Raw genomic sequence first — 20,873 nt, 5'->3', positions numbered from 1 at the left:
GCCTGTCTGTGTGACGTCACACAGACAGGCATCTGAGATCGGCTCGATTTGAGAAAGGGGAAAACATTTAACCAGATTAAAAAAAAAACATTGGGTGGATTTTTATCATTGTAGGGTGGTTGTGTACACACACTGCCAACACACATTTCAGTTCAAACAACTTGTAAAAGTGCATGTGGCATCCTATGACCTCTTTAACGATTCCTTTATCCAAGCTCCTCCCTTGCGTGACGCTAATCTGCGGTGATTGGTCGATTGGTCTCATTTTCATTTCATTATGCCTGTAATGATTAAGTCATGGGAAGTCGTGGCCTAATGGTTAGAGAGTAACCCAAAGGTTACGGGTTCGAGTCTCGTACCGGCAGGGATTGTAGGTGGGTGGAGTGAATGTACAGCACTCTCTCCCACCTTCAATACCACAACTGAGGTGCCGTTGTGCAAGGCACCGAACCCCCAACTGCTCCGGGTGTGTGTTCACGGTGTGTGTGTGTGTGGGTGTGTGTGTGTGTGGGTGTGTGTGTGTGTGGGTGTGTGTGTGTGTGGGTGTGTGTGTGTGTGGGTGTGTGTGTGTGTGGGTGTGTGTGTGTGTGGGTGTGTGTGTGTGTGGGTGTGTGTGTGTGTGGGTGTGTGTGTGTGTGGGTGTGTGTGTGTGTTCACTGCTGTGTGTGCGCACTTTGGATGGGATAAATGCAGAGCACTAATTCCGAGTATGGGTCACCACCATACTTGGTCACTTTTTCACTTTCATAAAGCAGCGTTGTGAACTCAATGCTGCTCTGCATTACCGGTTAGGGTTAGTATTTTCATTCAATTAGAGCTGTGTTACACACTGCATGAACGGTAATTTTCAAAAATCCATAATAGGGGCACTTTAACTAACAGAAATCACCATACTTTCTTGAATTGATTAATCAGAGTACATAAAGGAAATTGTTTTGTATTACAAATTTACTTAAATGTTAGGTTTAAATATGCAAATGAGACACAAATTTATACCACAGTATACAGAACATGCTTTTTTAATAGTAACAAAGTAAGTACTTATTTCAAAAGTTCCTATACTCAAGCAATTTTGGATGCAGCCAAACACTTTCTGTGTGCATTAATGAACATTAATGTTTAGCAGCAAAAACTGATTCCTTGTGAAGTAGTTGGGACCAATCTGTTAACTAACATAAATACTCACTCTCTCAAAAGCAGCCACAAGATGTAAATGATAACATTAACGTTATTTTAAATGTGAAATACTTGCTTAGTAAACTTTTCTGTGTAAGGTTATATGCAATTTTACAAAACTGTTGTCATGACAATGGAACGCCATTAACTGACTGATTGTTTTACCAACTAACTTAGGGAGAAGGTCAAGTGGGTTCTTGGGGCATAAAAAAAACATTGGTGTGCTTCATGAAAACTACCCACATGCCCAAACTCGTGGAATCCTGCTAGATGTAATTTATAAAGTACAATGCATACAAATGACACACAATATAATTATGGCAAAATATCAAGTATCACACTAATGAAATAAAGGAATTAAAATTTTTATGCTCATGAATACACTCGGCATGAGGCTGATTGAAAGCACTTCATTATCCATTTCCATTAGCGGCCTGATTGTGTTCCCATGTATCAATCTGATTGTCACAGTAAGGCTAAGGCCAGTCTGTAGGTGTGTGTTTGTCTTGGAAGTCAGTTATGAGCTGATTACTGGGTGAGCTTCAGTTCATTTGCTGTCTGACCTGTAAAGACCATGTTTAATCTTACTTACAATAAACACAGCCAGAGAAAGAGAGAGATTTGCTCAAAAGAAAGAAGGCAGCAACAGAACCCTAACAGAACCTCATGTTACTTAGTTAGAACACTCTTCATAGGCAGCCTACAACTTACAAGAAGTGCACTGGAGACAGGACCAAACACAAAAGCACCAATCACTTGTTTGATAGTCGAGTTTGTTTACACTACACTAGTGATATTTTAGTATTATTTATTTACCGTTATAGTTATGCTTAAGATTTAATAGTTGTATATTAAATTTATAAAATATCAACTAAATATTGACCGTTTTCATTTGAATTTTAGTCCATTTTTGTCATTTTGTTATGTATTTTTATCATTTTTATGAGTTTTTCTTTTTCTTTTTAAATATTTAGTTTTAAATTATTTTTATTTCAGCTTTAGTTTTAGTTCAGTTTTTATTTATTTTGAGTGAGTAACTTTAGTGCTTTTAACTTTTCTAATTTTCATTTAGTTTAAGTGTTTCATCTAATATATATATACAGTATATATATATATATATATATATAGCTTTATTTCAGTTAACAAAAATGTTTTTAATAGTTTTAGTTGTAGCAAACAATAACATTCTTGCTCTACACTACAAGAAAAAATAGGGCCAACTGCACTGTGTTAATATGAAGCATTTTTTCACAGAAATGTTACCCGTATTTTCAATTATGCATTGCATTGTGTTGTGTTTTAGGGTTAAAGGAAATGACAGTGAATTTAATAGATAATGTCCTGGCAGAAAATCACCCGTATCTTTTCCATTCTTATACATTTTTTTATTACAGTGTATTTTATATGCACATAAACTGACATGAGAGGGAATTACATTTTTTAAATTTCTGACAGCATTTCATCAGAGCAGTCCGGAGAGCCTAGAGCCTTTTATTAAAGAACGAAACTCTTATCTTACATTTCAAAGGCAAAACGGTGCATACGCAAGGAAAATTACTTCTCAATTATGAAAAAAGTACAGTTTGTTGACTATGAAGATGTGAACAGTGAAAAAAAAAAACATTATGCAGTGCTTCCCTCATTAAATTATTACTGTTTTAGCATAATTACGTTACCATTAAATGTTCAAATGTTTTGACTCAACTTTTCACCCATGAGAGGGAATTACATTTTTTAAATTTCTGACAGCATTTCATCAGAGCAGTCCGGAGAGCCCAGAGCCTTTTATTAAAGAACGAAACTCTTATCTTACATTTCAAAGGCAAAACGGTGCATACGCAAGGAAAATTACTTCTCAATTATGAAAAAAGTACAGTTTGTTGACTATGAAGATGTGAACAGTGAAAAAAAAAACATTATGCAGTGCTTCCCTCATTAAATTATTACTGTTTTAGCATAATTACGTTACCATTAAATGTTCAAATGTTTTGACTCAACTTTTCACTGCATGCTTGCGGTATTGCCATTACCGGCAATAAACGACTATTTCCACGTGTTAGCAGGTTGCCATGGCAACCTCATATCAAGTATTTCCCAGATGCTGCCAAGAGCTTCCTCCCGTTTTTGTGTCTTGTCTTTTATGTTCGCCACGAGAGCCGAAGCACTATCCTCTCATTACTATGACACTTTGCTATCAGCTACATTCAAAACAGGTTGTTCTCCTTATCAGCAAAGAGACACATCGTTTCCCGTCATCAGGTAAAAGCAAACAATCTAAGGGAGCTGCGAGCGTGGCGGGAGAGAAGGCGAAAATGAGAGTGTATACAGAACAGTCTGAGCGGTCATTAAGAATTTAGGTGGCGTTGAGCAGGCTTGTGGAGGTCTATAAAAGATGCAAAGAGGAGAAGCAGCAGCTCAGAGCTCATTACTCCAGCTGATCAGATTTCCTGTTCTGGTTTGTTCACGATGCCACCAAGCTCACAGCAGGACAGCCCAACAAGATTTAGATAGGATGAAACCTGGGCTTGCATTCACCAAAGGATCACTCACATTCTGTTCTGCATTTCTGTACTTTTTTGCACTGGTTGGATCCTTCTGGATTTGGAATAAAATGCATGTTCTCCTCATCTGAACTGGGACAGGACTGTGTATTGAATTTTCAGATCATCTGGCCTCTCATGAGTAAACAAGCAAACACTGAGTCGTCTCAAACTAAATCAAAAATCATATTTTCAGTATTTTTTTTGTTTTGTTTTCCAGTCAAGATATCTAAACATCCTTAAGACAACATCTTAAATCAAATATTTTTGGTACAAAAGAGAGACATTTTTTGTTGTTGTTTTTAAGAGACAAACGTACAGTATATTATAGGTAAAATGCTAAAGATAGAACGATCAATAGAAAAAATCTATGGAACAATAGAACAAATGAACAATAGATAGCATGACTGAACAATAGATTGATTAAACGAACTAACAAAAGCTAGATCAAAAAATGAAAGAACGCTAGATAGAATGAAGGCACGAACAAACAATAAATATGAATGAATGACACTGATGAAAGGATAGACAGGACTACAGATAGAATTAACTAATAACAGAATGAACGAAAGAGAATGATAGACAACAAGTGACAGAGAACGATAGACACAACGAACGACAGACAGAACGAAGGACGGACGGACGGACAGACAGATAGATAGATAGATGTCTTTAACAAAGTAAAGTTTTGTCTATATCTATGCACTTTCTGGAAAAGTTATATAGGCTACCTAAAGTAGTTACTATAAGCTAGTTAACTAGTTCACAAATAATGAATCAGTTCAAACAGGTCCCTGTCAATGTGGAAAAAAGTCTCAAACCAGGTTAAAATCCATTTGATAAATCACCTAAGCTTGTACCGGCTTGGAGCAACAATCAGTAGCGAGTTTATCTGAACTGTCCATGAGCGACAAAGCTTGAAAGCATATAAAAAGATGCTACAATACATCAAAGTTATTGCAATATAGAAAGCCCTATTAGTTTTTCATAATTTCTATAAGACTATCCCACACAACTGTTTATTTAGCTTTAGAAAAGCGTGATGAGGGACAAGTAGTTTCAGTGAGATGGGAAATAGCTTGGCTGACAATAGCCGCTATCACATTGAAACTCAGCGGCATTAGCTTAATGAAAGTACACAGTGGTACAGGGCTGTCCGTACCCATCTGAGAAACACATTCGGTGGCTACTCTCTTTTAATCTGTGTCACTGATCCCCTACAATCCATCCTATCCCTCTGGACATGCCAGAGCATGACTAGCCTATCAAATTAATTAGCTAGCCATACACACTGCATTAGCTAGCCACGCACCCAAGCACCCTCCTATTAAGCTGAACAGAGTTGCGGCTCTGACAAAGTAACACTGAAGGGTACGCCAGCTTTGACTGGTGCTCACGAGGGGTAAAGTTTATTTAACAGCAACACAGTAGGGCGAGGACAAAGTTAGCGCTGTGTAAACAACAGTTAGCGTTCATTTAGCCAATGTTTGTTCACTAGAGATAAAAAGATGGGAACGTAGCTCGATTAAGATTCATTTCAGATGTATGCTAGGTTATTGCCCTCTGCCCTCTAGATAGAACGAACAGCCTTAGCTAAAGCTTCTGGCAGCTTTCATTGGAATAGGCTGGAAAGTGACATCCTGAGTAAAGAGCTGGATGGTGTGAATAAATGAGGTGAGTAAGAAGAGAGAAAGTCTAATGGAAAGCAGAGGATGTGCTCTAGTTTGAATGAAAATTAACCAGGTGAGATGACGAGCCTCTCTCCTCTTTCAATTACCTAAGAGAGATGAAGAGCTTTGTTTTGGGGTGTAGAGAGGTAGATGAAAGACGTCAGGGAGGGCAGAATCTCAGGAGAAAACCTTCTGAATGTCATCATCCATTACAGCTTGTTTACCACAAAACAAAAACTTGCTTACATAGAGTTTATTTGTGTATATTCTTAACAATATAAAGGTTCTTCAATTGCTCTTGGATTCATTTTTCTTATAAGAAACGCTGTATATATATTCATAAGTGTACATATAGTCATAAGTGACCAAAATATAATTTTATATCGGCACTTTTAAATTGGGCCAATAAGCAATTACTCAGAACACTCTAGCAGCTATCTAGTAACATACTAAAAACTAAAAAAAGAATAAAATCATCTTATATATACAACTATTTAAAGGTGCAGTGGGTAGGTTTTAGCGGCATCTAGCGATGTTGTGAATTGCAATAAATGAATTAGCAAAATGGTGGTGCAATATGGCGACTTAACCATGGAGGGGGACCCACGGTGTATGTAGATAGAAATGGCTTATTCTAAGGTAATTAAAACATAACAGTGAATTTTGTAAGGTATTTATACACCACTGAAAACATAGTTTTGTATTTTGCATTGCATTTCTGTAAACAGATTCTCAAAAATATTACACATTGCACCTTTAATTGCACATAAGTTAATAGCGAGACAGTCTCAAAGTGCTATGAACCTGTTAGAGGTTTATTGGTACGTAGGTTTAGTAGAGAGATGATACCAATAAAACCACTTAGAGACAAATGTGTCACCTAACGTTAAGCTAGAATAATGAACTCTATAGATGCAGGGTTTTTATAGTTAACTAAAAACAAAAACTACATTACTTGAAATAAAATAAACCTAACTGAAATAAAATATTTAAGAAACTTAAATGCATTTTATGTCCACAAGTTGCAATATTTCTCATTTTCATTTAGCTTGCATATATAGAAAATAAAAACAAAAAATAAATACTAATTCTTTCGAATTAAAATCTAAATGGAATGGAAAATGTAAAAAATTAAAATATTAATAAAAGCTATAATATTATCTCAATGATACTAAAATATTACTGCACAAAGGAGCATATTGATAAAATTTTAAATATATAATTAAATATAGGCATTTTATTTGCATTACATTTTACCTTACCTGATATTGATGATCATTTATTGATGCTTGAATAAATCTAATTCTGTCATATGAATTCTAAAAAGTGCATTTTGTGACAAAAAGTTTTAATTTAAACTATTGTCGCTCAATAACAGTTTAAAGAAACTGTTTAAATAAAATGTAAATAAATTAAATAAACAAACATTGTGCACTAGCACTATCGGTGGAAAACAGGTAAAAAAGAGATTTGGAAATCACATCTTGAAATCGAGCTAGCCAAATGAAAAGGCATTACGTGTTCCCTCCACTTCTTCCTCAGCACATGCCATGTGGCAAATGTTTGAGCATCTACCCAGCCAAACAGACAAAGTCTCGTCTCCGAACACAAGCAGCAGCAGGACAGAGTTTGGCCTTCTCTGTCTCTCACTCTGCCCTGCAGGCTACAACACAGACACATAAAGCAAGAATAAGGACAGAGAGAGAGAGAAACCAACCAGACAAACAGAGTGAAATGAAATTTAATGGAGGTGCATAATGTCTACAGAGACAGAGAGACAGACAGATGAAGGAAAGAGAGGGCAACAAATCGATGAGAAAGTGGTACTTGAAGGATTTTTTTTTCCATAAAAAGAGAGACAATGCTGGTAAGAAAGAAACTGAGAGGAAAAGACCAAGGCCATTTTCACACTTCAAAGGCGCGATATTTGACGGTGTTAAATGACATTATGTATACATATACACACTCACATATTTTTTATAATTTAAATATTATAAAAACAAATAAATGTTATTGTTAAAGCAAATAATAACACATATTTAATAGTTAATTACTTTCTCTGAAGTATTTTTGTCCAAAAGTGTCATTATCTACACACATATTTGTATAAATTTAAATAATAATAATAATAATATTATTATTATTATTGTAAAATTTAAAATTTCAATGTAAAACGATAACAATAATAACAGTTATTAATAGTAATAACAATATTAGTTATTGTTATTATTATTATTAATTATATATATAAGATGCTAATTAATATTTATATTAATTATTGTATATAATAATACTACTAATAATAATAACTATTATTGTTATTACTGTTAATAACGATTTATCTAGTATAATAGTTATCAGTAACTATTTTTACTGTTATTATTTTACATTATTATTTTTAATTTTACAATAATAATAATAATAATAATAATAATAATTATTATTATTATTATTATTATTATTTAATAATAATAATAAAACCATTTAAATGGTATACTACTAATAATAACAATAATATTAATAACAATAATTGAATATTTGTAAGTGCATTGGGAGAGAAAAAGTCTTTGCTTAGCTCTACAGCAGCTCTCCTGTTTCTGTTGATTCACCTCTATTTTTCTCAAATCTTTTCCCTCTCATCGCTCTCTCTTCATTACTGCTACTTCTGTTCCCAAACTTGCTCAGGATAATCACAAGAGAGAGTTGTTGCACAGAGCACTCAGCAGTTGAATCGATTCCGGCCTGATCTTTTAGGTTGTACATTATCTTTGCATTGCCTCATTATTTAACCAAAGCCAGCTATGATTCAGGCAGCAGTGCCCGGAGCAGCCTCATTTTCATCCATTCATACGACATATTCATAACAGCGCAGGGAGAGCAGGCCTGCTGGAAATGACTGCTGAATGAAGGACTCTGAGATCAATCAACAACACTAGAGATGCTCTAAAATGGCTTTATCTTGAATCTCATGATAAAAGAGAGATCTGGAGATAAAGAGACCTGCGTTTAATATGCTAGAAAAAATAACAACCAAGTAAACTGACTGGCTGATTCACTTTGCATAAGGATTGTGTAGGTGCTATAAATGTTAGGATTCACCTCACATGGACTTTTTCCACAATGTGTTATGCTAAAGCCTGGAATTATAAAATCCTTTTCATTTTTATCATTTGATTTACACAAAATGTGTAACATTCAGAAGTTCTTTTATATATTTTTTTCAGCTTTTAAGAAAAGAGGGAGAGAATATTTTATTTACTGGAGGCAATAATCTAAAAATTTGAAAGGGGAGAATGTGCTGACATCAGGAAGCAGATACATTAAAATCGGAGAAATACTTTTTTTTGGTTGAAGATATTACTTAGTAAACCTTAGATTTCCCACAGTTAGCTGCAAGGTAAGAAAATACGTACTTAATATGTACAAAACCAGAAACAAAGAATTTGTCCTTGAGCAGCTAAAAGTTCTCACAGACAGCTGACAATATAAAGTCACAAGTTACCTGATCAAAGCTCTCTGTCTTCGTGTAGTATTCTCACATACAGTAAAGTGACATTTTCAGCAGGTTTCAAAAGCCAATGAGACGGTCACAAAAGAACCCATATTAACTCTTGTGAGCAAAACTCACTCTCTCATTCAAATGCAACTAATTTTGTCCTATTTTAACAAGACACTTGTATAATGGGAAGAGTTGCTCTTAAATATTTACATACTAATTTAGCATAAAAATGTTCAGGTAACAGAAAACAAATTTAAAGCAGGGGTGTCAAAGTAATTTTAGTTTAGATCAGTCAGCTAATATTGCACTAAACATCACTTTATGCAAGCGGTTTTCTTAATTTTTTTACTTTGGTCTACTCATGCTCCTCTACAGTTAATAAAGTCCAGAATCAATTTTTTGCTGCTTTAATGTAACCAATACTGGGGTAAAACAGCATTTTATAATTTGCTAAAGAATCCCTGAGGCCTTGAGATTACATTTACATACAAAATTGGTAATTAATCAAACAACAGTATTGACAAGAAAACTTCAGCTTTAAAAAAACATCTAAAACTAAACATTAATACAAAGTTAGGATTAAAAAAACAACAGTACTGCTCATTTTAATTAAAGGCCTTCTCTGTCAATCTGCTTTAAAGGATCTCATTATTTATTCTTAAATGTTCTCTCATAAAAACAACAGCAAAAAATGTTACATTAGTAAAGTCGGTTAAACACTGAAATGACCATATGTATCAATTATGGGTTAAGTTATATGGCTCATAAAGTCTACTGGACTAATTAACCTCACAAATGTGACCGATTAATTACAGACAGTGGAGGGTCACAGAGAAACACTCCATTACACAAGGATATTAGAGCTTCCTGTGCCCAAGCAGACAGGAGAGGAAGTCAAGTAACTGTTGGCCGGTTGTAGATATAAGCTATATTGACAGACAATGAACCATTTAATTTTCTAAAAGCTAAGAATGCAGCATATAGTAATCCTGCATGGATTATGATTACACGTCATAACACCATGTTAGATGTGTGACCTGACCATTTTCTGCACTAGTACATACAAACAATAACTTATCAATAGTAACACCCTATCAACACCCCAACAACTACCCAGCAACACCCCAACAACTCTCCAGCAACACACCAGGCAACACCCCATCAACAGCCCATCAACACCCCAACAACTCTCTAGCAACACACCAGGTAACAGCCCATCAACACCCCAACAACTTCCCAGCAACACCCCAACAACTCTCCAGCAACACACCTGGCAACACCCCATCAACATTCCATCAACACCCCAACAACTACCCATCAACACCCTAACAACTCTCCAGCAACACAGCAGGCAACACCCCATCAACACCCCAACACCCCTCCATCAACAGCCCATCAACACCCCAGCAACACCCCAACAACACCCCAACAACAGCCCATCAACACCCCAACAACACCCCAACAACACTCCATCAACAGCCCATCAGCACCCCAACAACTCTCCAGCAATACACCAGGCAACTCCCCAACAACACTCCATCAACCACCCAGAGCACCTTAGTATTGTGGCAACAGACAAGCAACACTCACATTTTCTTCAGAAAAAAAATCTAGTTTTAGCAGCCTCTGACAAAAATCTAATAAAACTGATCCGGTTATCAAGTAATATAGTGGATTAAAATTTCCATTGACTGAATCCAAAGAGAGGATTTCAAATGACAAAAGGCAGCTGCAGACATATTTGGGCAGTTAGCTCTGACATTATTGTTCTCTTTTACAAATCAGGTCACTAGAGTTGTGGCCACGTTTTTCACAAACTCAATATGAACATTTATTCATGCAATATGGCTTTGCCTGATTACAAACTTTCTGTGGAGTCTCATCTGCTCCAGTCATTCAACTTGACACTGCAATCGGATGCAGTCAAATGAGAACATCACCAAAGGAAGCTTCTGGTAAATCTGGCCTCATAGCAGGGTGACTGCAGTGGCCACCGGGAAGCATTTAAATACTGTTTACGTTTAAGGTCTGAAACTTCCCTAGCCGTGCATACAGCACTGTCTTCTCAATCAACATTTAACTGAACATTTTTAGTGAGTGTGTGTGTGTGTGTGTTTGTGATGTGGAGTCTCATCTGCTCCAGTCATTCAACTTGACACTGCAATCGAATGCAGTCAAATGAGAACATCACCAAAGGAAGCTTCTGGTAAATCTGGCCTCATAGCAGGGTGACTGCAGTGGCCACCGGGAAGCATTTAAATACTGTTTACGTTTAAGGTCCGAAACTTCCCTAGCCGTGCATACAGCACTGTCTTCTCAATCAACATTTAACTGAACATTTTTAGTGAGTGTGTGTGTGTGTGTTTGTGAGAGAGAGAGAGATTGCTCACCTCAGGCTTCAACAGCAGGCAATATATGCATGTCCACTCACACAGCTATCAAGCATCGAATTCCACAATAGAAGTGACGGATCAAACACACACACACACACACACACACACGGTGAGAGGTAAAAGTCAGCTTGATTGCATCTGAAAGATGTAAGCAATTATCCCTGTGTGGCATCCTTTAACCACAAAACGCACATCCTCGCAGGAAGTTCTACTGACCTGTAAGATTCAAGTTATTGCAGGAAAGGAACTTAAGAATTTTTCAAAAAAGACCCACAAGTTGGAATTCTCCATCCATCATATTAAAACAATCACACGCATGATCATACAAATCATGTTTGCTGCTGATTAAAGGGCCCCAGCAAGCTATAGAAAATAATGATGGACTAAGAATTTCCAATTAACGTCCTTAAATGAAGCTAATTGAGTACATTGTGTTTGGACCAGTGTTGGGTAACCAATGGCAACAGAGCTACTTGTTGAGTGTCCAAGGCCTCGTACACACTGCAAATATGGTCGTCACTTCTTATGTAAGCGCTTAATCTCGTTCTGTAGACACACAGTCATTGACGTACGCTTAGGACTGACAACTATATTTACTAACATACTAACAATGTGACTCTCAAAGAAATGTCAAATCACTCTTCTATTCTTGTGATATTTGTGAAAAAACCTGTAACCATACAGTCTTTAAAACAATAACAACAGAAGGTTTAATCACAATGAACACAACATGATTGAATGGAGCCAGTCACTCTAAATATTTAGCCCTCTAACACAGAACTGAATTTGGTGCAAGAAACTATACAGAGAACGAAGGCACATGGCTTGGTTAATTCACAAATTCTGATACAAGTCTGTCTCTCTCCACCAGCTCTCCAGTCTGAGGATAAGCCATATATTATACAGCACACTGTTAAATGCAGCAGTGTAAGGATATACACAAAATACCATGCAACTGTATACATTAATATATATTTTCATTTGCTAATATTGTCGGCTGATGTTTATTATTTACAGATGTGAGATGCCAAAATGTTGCTTTGATTATCTTATTAAATATCACTATTTCTTCCAAGTAACTTTTGAAACAATAATGATAATTAAAATAATAAAAACTGCATCACTCCCAAAGCTTATGCTGGCCAATGTAAATAAAAAAAACTCTAGCACAATAATTATTTAAAAAATGGCAACACTTTACAAAAAAGTTATATACATTAGTAAATTACATTAAATTACAATGAAGAATAAATGTAGTCCTATTCTATATATACATACTAAGACATTTTATGATTTAAAATTTTATAAATTAACTCGCAGTATATATGTAGTATTTACTGTATTGTTAATTATTAATGTATTAATTATGAACAAACATTAATTAAAAGCATGGATTTATAAATTGATATAGTCTAGAATCTAGATAAAGGCTAATAATAATAAATTGCTAATAAGGCTAATAATAATAATAATAATGAAGCTGAATAAATAAGCTTTTCATTGATGTGTGGTTTGTTAGGATAGGACAATATTTGGCTGAGATATAACTATTTGAAAATCTGGAATCTGAGGGTGCAAAAAAAATCGAAATATTGAGAAAATCGCCTTTAAATTTGTCCAAATTAAGTCCTTAGCCATTCATATTACTAATCAAAAATTAAGTTTTGATATATTTACGGTAGGAAATTTACCAAATATATTTATGGAACATGATCTTTACTTAATATCCTAATGATTTTTGGCATAAAAGAAAAATAGATAATTTTGACCCATACAATGTATTTTTGGTTATTGCAACAAATATACCCCAGCGACTTAAGACTGGTTTTGTGATCCAGGGTCACATATATAATATGGTATTTATACAGTGAATTGTATAGTAAGCAAAAAAAAATTATTAATAAATAAATCGATTTCAATAATTCATTTTGCAGTATAACGTCAACAGGCACACATATACACACTCACTTCACACTCACACATTTCCACACAATTCTACAAGCATTGGTGTTTCTCATACAACATCATATAGGCTAACATTTCAGTGTTTGTGAGACAACATGTGCCTTGCAGCAGAAAACAGGCTCATATCATAACCATAATCGACTTTTATGGGCCACGGTTTGTTAGACAACATTCTCCTGGCACCTTGCATATTTTCATCATGTAAGAGAATAAATGATGTACGCTCTAAGTTATGCAGATATTCGCATCTTTAGTCTAGCTATACACGACTCAATAACACTACCCATGGGCATTTTTCTTCTCATCCGCAAAAAGCATGTAGATCCAAATACACGCTTTATAATACAGTATATGCATTTTTTTTTTAAATCCTAAAGATCAATTTCCCACCAAACCCAGAGGATTTTTCCCCCCTAAAATATTGACCAGGTACTCAAATACAATGAATTCATGATATAGATGCAAAATGAAAACCATTTACTATTTAATGAATTTAATTACTTTTATAGATCACTTATAATGTTAGTAAATTATTCTTGTATCAAAAAGAATAAATGTATTTTTCTATAGGCATTGTACATGTAAATGTGGGCGGTCTTTTTAATGTATTCATCTAGTTAATGTTAGAAAGTTCAAAATTGCCTATGTTTGGAGCTTTGTTTCAGCAAATGCTCTTTATGGACTGGGAAAGGATTTCTGAGTTTTGAAAGCTACATCCAACTTTTATTATTTCAAAAGTTCAAGGAAAATTTAATTTCTATGATATTACCCCATTAAAGGATTGGATATTAAATTCCATACACACAGCATGCAAGAAGCCTGTAATTGCACTACACAACATTAAGACACACACCAAAAGTAGCTTCAGAAATAAGCCTAACTTTCAAAGGCCACAGAATGATCTTACACAAAAGGGGAGCTTAATACAATCCTCATTAAAATCTCAGACTGGGAGTTTAACCCACATTTAAGCTCCTCTTGAGAGTAGGTTCTTGGCATTAACAATTAACATTCATTTTGTGTTGTAAAGTATAATGTGATTTTGGAAGAAGAGCAAGCGAGAGAGCAAGAGAGAGACAAAGGCAAATATTCATACTGTATATGATCCTCTACAGAAATCATAATCAAATCGAGAGAGAGAGAGAGAGAGAGAGATTATGACTTACTGTGTGATGTAGCCTATATTAGAATGCAGTTATACGCCCCTAAATTTAAGATATGAGGGCAAAAAATGTCCCTGTATAGGTTTTTGTCTTATATTTATTTCATATTAATAGTTTAGCAATATCACACGAGCAAGAATGCTGTTTTTCTGCATTATTGCAAATGTGATGATGTTTTTTTTATGCAATAGGTTAAATAAACAAGAAGTTATTATTGTGTTAAAATTTAGACACAATATTGCCGATATAATCTGTTTTGCTCAATTTCACAAATGAAAATAGTGCCAAACAAAGCAACAGCAGAACTGTTGTGCCTTTCCGAGCAATACACGGCGGGGTGTTTGTTACTGAATGAATCCACGATTTTTAACAAATTGAGTGAGCCATTAATTCAGTGATCCATTCATAAAGAGGCCCTGTCCCAAATGGCACCCAAAACCCTGGCAGTCTTCCTCTGAGTCCGCACTTTCGTGACGTAATGCCGCTTTGACTGTGGGGTAAAAGTCTGCTGCGGAGCTTGCACCAGTGCGGGCTCGGCAGAAGTGCGGATCGAGGGTGCATAACGGCCAAAAAGGGGGCACTTGCGAGCACCCTTCTGAACGCTAAAATGACAAATGGGACACCCTATGGTCCCATGGTGACCAGCACGGCCATTGTAAGTCCGTTTGTCTTATATTTATTTCATATTAATAGTTTAGCAATATCACACGAGCAAGAATGCTGTTTTTCTGCATTATTGCAAATGTGATGATGTTTTTTTTATGCAATAGGTTAAATAAACAAGAAGTTATTATTGTGTTAAAATTTAGACACAATATTGCCGATATAATCTGTTTTGCTCAATTTCACAAATGAAAATAGTGCCAAACAAAGCAACAGCAGAACTGTTGTGCCTTTCCGAGCAATACACGGCGGGGTGTTTGTTACTGAATGAATCCACGATTTTTAACAAATTGAGTGAGCCATTAATTCAGTGATCCATTCATAAAGAGGCCCTGTCCCAAATGGCACCCAAAACCCTGGCAGTCTTCCTCTGAGTCCGCACTTTCGTGACGTAATGCCGCTTTGACTGTGGGGTAAAAGTCTGCTGCGGAGCTTGCACCAGTGCGGGCTCGGCAGAAGTGCGGATCGAGGGTGCATAACGGCCAAAAAGGGGGCACTTGCGAGCACCCTTCTGAACGCTAAAATGACAAATGGGACACCCTATGGTCCCATGGTGACCAGCACGGCCATTGTAAGTCCGTAAGACCGCAAGTGCACATGAAGTGTTCCATTTGGGACAGGGCCAGACTTGCAAGCAAGTCACTTAATTTGATTCTAAATGAATCAGCTGTTTGAACAAATCTGTTAAATGATTGACTGAATGACTCACTCATTAAGATAGTGACATGCACCCACTGACTTGTGCTATTAGTTTCATATTGTGAGTATCATTTCATTTTTTTTTTAAATCTTTCATACTTAAATATTCACCTTTATAACCCATTAATATGCATTTAGTACCATTATTTATGCAATGTTGAATCAAAATATTTATTTTGAAAACTTTTTGTAATATCTCTTCAATTCTTTTCTCATCTAATTAATTAATAATTAATCTGCACATAATGTCATTAAATACACACACACACACACACACACACACACACATATATATATATATATACTGTATATAAATAATTTTAGATTTATTTAATGATTTAATATTAAACCATTTTTTAATTTTTACCATTTAGAATTTAAAATAAAAATGTAATTATAAAATTATATATAAAATATATTTAAATGTAAAATTATAAAAAAATTTTGCTTTAGCAACTTCATATATATATATATCTAGAAGTAAATGCAAAAGTAAAAAGCATTGAATAATTGATGAAAGATTGTATTACTGTACTGTGTAAAAAAGAATCACAATATTGAAAAAGCCTTTTAAGTAACAATGTTTGGATTTAAAATCAAAATAATGGATAAATGTTGTGTGTGTGGTAAACAGCCACGGATCAGGAGCAGATTCTTGAATGCACAGTCCGTGCTGCTTCTGTACCACACACATGGACTACATACGCACTGCAAATGGAGTATGTGTGAACCTCACATACAGCTCACAAAATCAGGCTTGCGCAGTGTAAGCTATTGTGCAACAATAACACGATTGTAAAAACACAGTGCATGATCAAACATTTAGGTGAGATAAATATAGATTTTTGAAAAATGTCTAAAAAATGCCCCCCTGCACCCCTCAAATGAAAAAAAAATTCCTCTCACAAGAGTCACCTAAGAGAGGAATTCATTTTCAAAAATGAAATTCAGGCTCTGAATAAATGTCTAAAAATCTTGATTGGATCATCACTATAAATAGTTCTACATGATAAAAAGAAGGCTTTAAAAAGATCGGTATCGGTGATCGGATCGGCAGATACTGCTTTCTGTGATCGGTGATCGGCCTCAAAAATCCGGATCGGAGCACCCCTACTCAAAGCAGTCTTCTATCAGCCAAGAAGTTGACCATGTAAACCAGAGAAGAACAGAAGCAGGAGATGAAGTAATGATGATAAAAAAATTAGCTTATTGTTTATTGAATATTCTTAGTTGCGCATGTTTCAATACTTATAGCCTATATGCATGTGAGCCTGTGAGTATACTTTATACACAACACAAATCCAGCCCCTGCAGCTCTCATCTGCTCTAAAAATTAAACACACTCATTAAATGCATGTTTGTGTTGACATCAATGTGCAACATAATTACAGCTGAGAGACTAACACCAAGCACAGAGTAATATGCCTTCCCATCATCCATGTGTTGCTATTAGTGCTCTGAAATCTCCGAGAGGAGTTATGCCAATAATATCAGTGCACCACCGATCTACAACTACAACCATCATCACAGTAAACATTAGTCCTGACACTCTCACCAATTGTTTTTCTAGCTGCATATACACATACCTCCCACAGCGGAGAGAGCTGTAAGCATGAAATAGCTTTCTAAACAACAGAATGCAGATGGGTTTTGGTGTATTGTGATGTTCTTCATGGTTCACGGTGTTGGAGCTGAAAAATGGTTGAGCTGTGACCTGTAGATGAAAAGAGCCTTTGCTCCATACAAACACATTAGTATGTACAAGGACAATAGGTGCCCATGCTGGATTCACACTATTATGCATCAATTTCCATCAAAATCAACAACAAAGGTGACTAGAAAAAGGTTGTTTAAAACCAATTATCATTCCGTTTAGCTCTTGAAGTCTTGTAGAAAATATGCAGTTCTAATGTTATTTCAGCATTCAAAAATAATTTATAAGTGGAGAGCTTCATTCACTGATTTTTTCTCCTTATTTTATGGTCTGTCAGGTAAAAAGAAAAAATCAATAAATCTGATTGCTTAGAAATAGTACACCTTGCCCAAAAATCTACAACCTAAATTTTTTCCAAAACAAAACATACAGCAAATGGTATAAGATCCTAACTGACCTTACTGTAAATCAAGGGCTTTTATACCAAATACCATCAAATATTAAACAAACAAATATATAATTTTATGCATACAGATCCATTTTTACTGTGTGAGAAAATAGTGTGAAAAAGAAAACATGTTGTTGTTACTTTTGTATTGTTACTGTACTGAAGCCAGTATAAGTATTAAAATATTATCTGAAAATTTTTTAATTTGTATTAAGTTGACAGTATCTGTATCTTATTATACCCACTATTAATGTTAGATGAATAGACCCCAAGATAATTTTTTATATGAATAACATTTAAAGAAGCATAAAAGTCAAAAGATAAAACACTTGTCCCCCCTCCCAAAAAAACAAAAACAAAAACTATATTCAGATTTGTTGTTTACTGTTAAAAATGTGTCAATACAATAAACTGTTAATTTAGAATAATCAAAAAAAAAAATTCTAACCAGTCTTTAGAAATGAGAATAAAAAAATGTAATCATATAACATCACTAAATTCTGTAAATATTTGAAATATATTGAATTTATATTTAAAGTAAACAGGTCAACTTAGACGTGCATAAAAATACACTATTGATTTTTTTCAGTCAAATACTCTGCAGACCGCTTCAAATCACTGATAAAACTGTAGTGTCCCATTTACCTTTTGTATTGTCTTGCTCGTGGCCAACTGTGTTGAGATTCCCAGAGCACATCAGGAACTAAAAGACAGAAATGGGCTGATGGGAAAGATAGCCAAAGGTCTTCCCACATTCCTTTGCCCAAAGCAAAGCTTAAATTTCAACCAAAACTCTCAGACAAGGAAAACAATGAACTACTTAGTTCGAGACTCACTTTAGACCATTTAGCATTTCGGTTTTGAACACATATCACAGTGAAACCAACGTTACATAACAGAAGATGACAAATAAAGAACTGACACACTGTTGGCCTGACTTGACTCGCAGATCTTTAGCATGAGAAATGCGTTTAGCCTCAACCTCTAATTATAAAAGCAAATAAACATCTGGTTGTTCCGGACACTTTATAGGAAACGGTAGCGTTTACGGGCAAGATGATTGCCGAAGCCGCATTAACCCTCATTCTGACAGATGTTTTGTAAGTGTTTGGAAATGGCTATGATTGCCGTCAAAAGCAGCAAAATGCAATTAGCCTCCTAATCGAGGATCCAAAACTGTGGTGGAAGTCATCTACAGCAAACGCGCTGTGTCCAATTATTTACCTCTCCTACATTAACGCTGATGGATAGTACTAATGAAGCCAGCACCACAGGCTGTGAGTGAGTGAGTGAGTGTATGTGTGTGTGTGTGTGAGAGAGAGAGAGAGAGAGTGTGTGTGTGTGTGTGTGTGTGTGTGTGTGTGTGTGTGTGTGTGTGTGTGTGTGAGTGTGAGTGTGACGGAAACAGAGAAAGTGAGAGAGGTAATAAGCCTTAAATACGATTAGCAGGACGCGTCTCATAAAGATGACCCATGCCTACAGAGACTCCACTGCAAATAAAAGCAAACCTAAGGCAGACGCTGAGAAGACTGACATTATGACACCATGATAAACACTAAAATGATTAGTGCTGCTTGCTTAGTCATTAGCACTGATGATACTGCCTCATTATTATTATTATTGCGTATACTGGGTGTTAGGGATTTGAACAAACCCCTAATCCTAAGCATTAAACTTCATAACTCATCCCACATAGTTTCTGTATGATAATAATACCTCAAATCATGTGGCTTGTTGAGGAAAGTAGTGTTATTACTTCAGATATACAAATGTTGCCTTGCAAACAAAAACGAACAAAAAAAAAATCTGCAACCACTTAGCAATGACCTAACAACCAACTAATGTATAGTATGCATTCGAGTTCGCCTTTGTAAACAGCTACTGATTAGTGCATGTTTTCTGCCACGCGGCGTTATAACTCTAAGTTATTGCAGGTTATGGGAGTTCAAATCCAGCATGCAACTTTTCCCAATTCAATTCCCCCTCTTTCTCCTGATCCTTTCCACTCCCCAATCTGCTAAAATAGAATAATGCCAATGCAAAAGATAAATAATGTCAATGTAAAAAAAAGAGGTTTATGTTTCCCCTTACTTCTTATTATTTCCTCTCCTCAGTTTGCTAAAATAGAATAATGCAAATGCAGAACATAAATAATGTCAATGTCTAGAAATAACTAATAAAATCAAAGAAAAGAAAAGATAAATAATGGCAATAGCAATTAAAAAATGGAAAACATAATTTTTATCCCAAAAGCATTTGAGGTTTAGGTTTCAGTCTAGTTTTCCTCTCTTCAATCTACTAAAATAGAATAATGTCAATACTAAGATAAAATAAAAATAAATAAAATAAAAATAAAAAAAATTAAAACAAATAAAAAAAAAATTAAAAAATAAAATAAAATAAAATTATATATATATATATATATATATATATATATAAAATATAAAAAAATAATAATAATAAAATGAAAAAATAAAATAAAATAAAATATAAAAATAAAAATAAAAATAAAAATAAAATTAAATAAAATATCTACTGCTTTATACAAAAAAGTAAAAACTCACCATGGAAAACAGCTAGATGTCCAGAGTGGGAGTGCATGTGTGAGTATGACGCATTACGCACATGCAACATGTGTACGCACATGTTTGATACTGAAGATGATAGCGTGTCTCTAATGTGTGTGAGCACATGAGACAGACACAGAAGGAATGTGAATTTCCATGGGAAACTTTCTACCCTGTGTGCAGTCGTCATTTACTTATTAACAAACGGCAAACAGTCCTTGAGTTTACTCTGCCAGAGAGTGACAAGAACAGTTTGAGTCAACAAAAGAACGTAGGACAGAAAAAGAATAAATCTAGATCAATCAGATCCTCATAAGTCTCCAGAAAACTCCATGAATAAAAGCCAGATTCTTGAGCACAGGGACAAAAAATTAAGCATTTCATTTGGATTCATGTGTTCATCATCTTCTGTTTTCTCATAAAATGTCTATTTCCC

The 20,873-nt window shown here is 35.1% G+C and overlaps 1 protein-coding gene across 1 annotated transcript in view; it reads right to left on the bottom strand.

Annotated features, from left to right (window-relative positions):
- LOC107599953 (SH3 and multiple ankyrin repeat domains protein 3-like) overlaps window positions 1–20,563 on the bottom strand; it is a 117,485-nt gene extending 96,922 nt beyond the window's left edge. The window contains exon 1 of the mRNA XM_016291713.1: window positions 20,435–20,563. The gene's annotated coding sequence lies outside the window, so the exon portion shown is untranslated. The remainder of the gene's footprint in view (window positions 1–20,434) is intronic.
- Window positions 20,564–20,873: the final 310 nt, after the last annotated feature.

The sequence above is a fragment of the Sinocyclocheilus grahami genome, unplaced genomic scaffold, assembly GCF_001515645.1.
Source record: "Sinocyclocheilus grahami isolate Dianchi unplaced genomic scaffold, SAMN03320097.WGS_v1.1 scaffold14.1, whole genome shotgun sequence".
Taxonomy (NCBI): Eukaryota; Metazoa; Chordata; class Actinopteri; order Cypriniformes; family Cyprinidae; genus Sinocyclocheilus; species Sinocyclocheilus grahami.
This window is presented reverse-complemented; position numbering and strand designations above follow the sequence as displayed.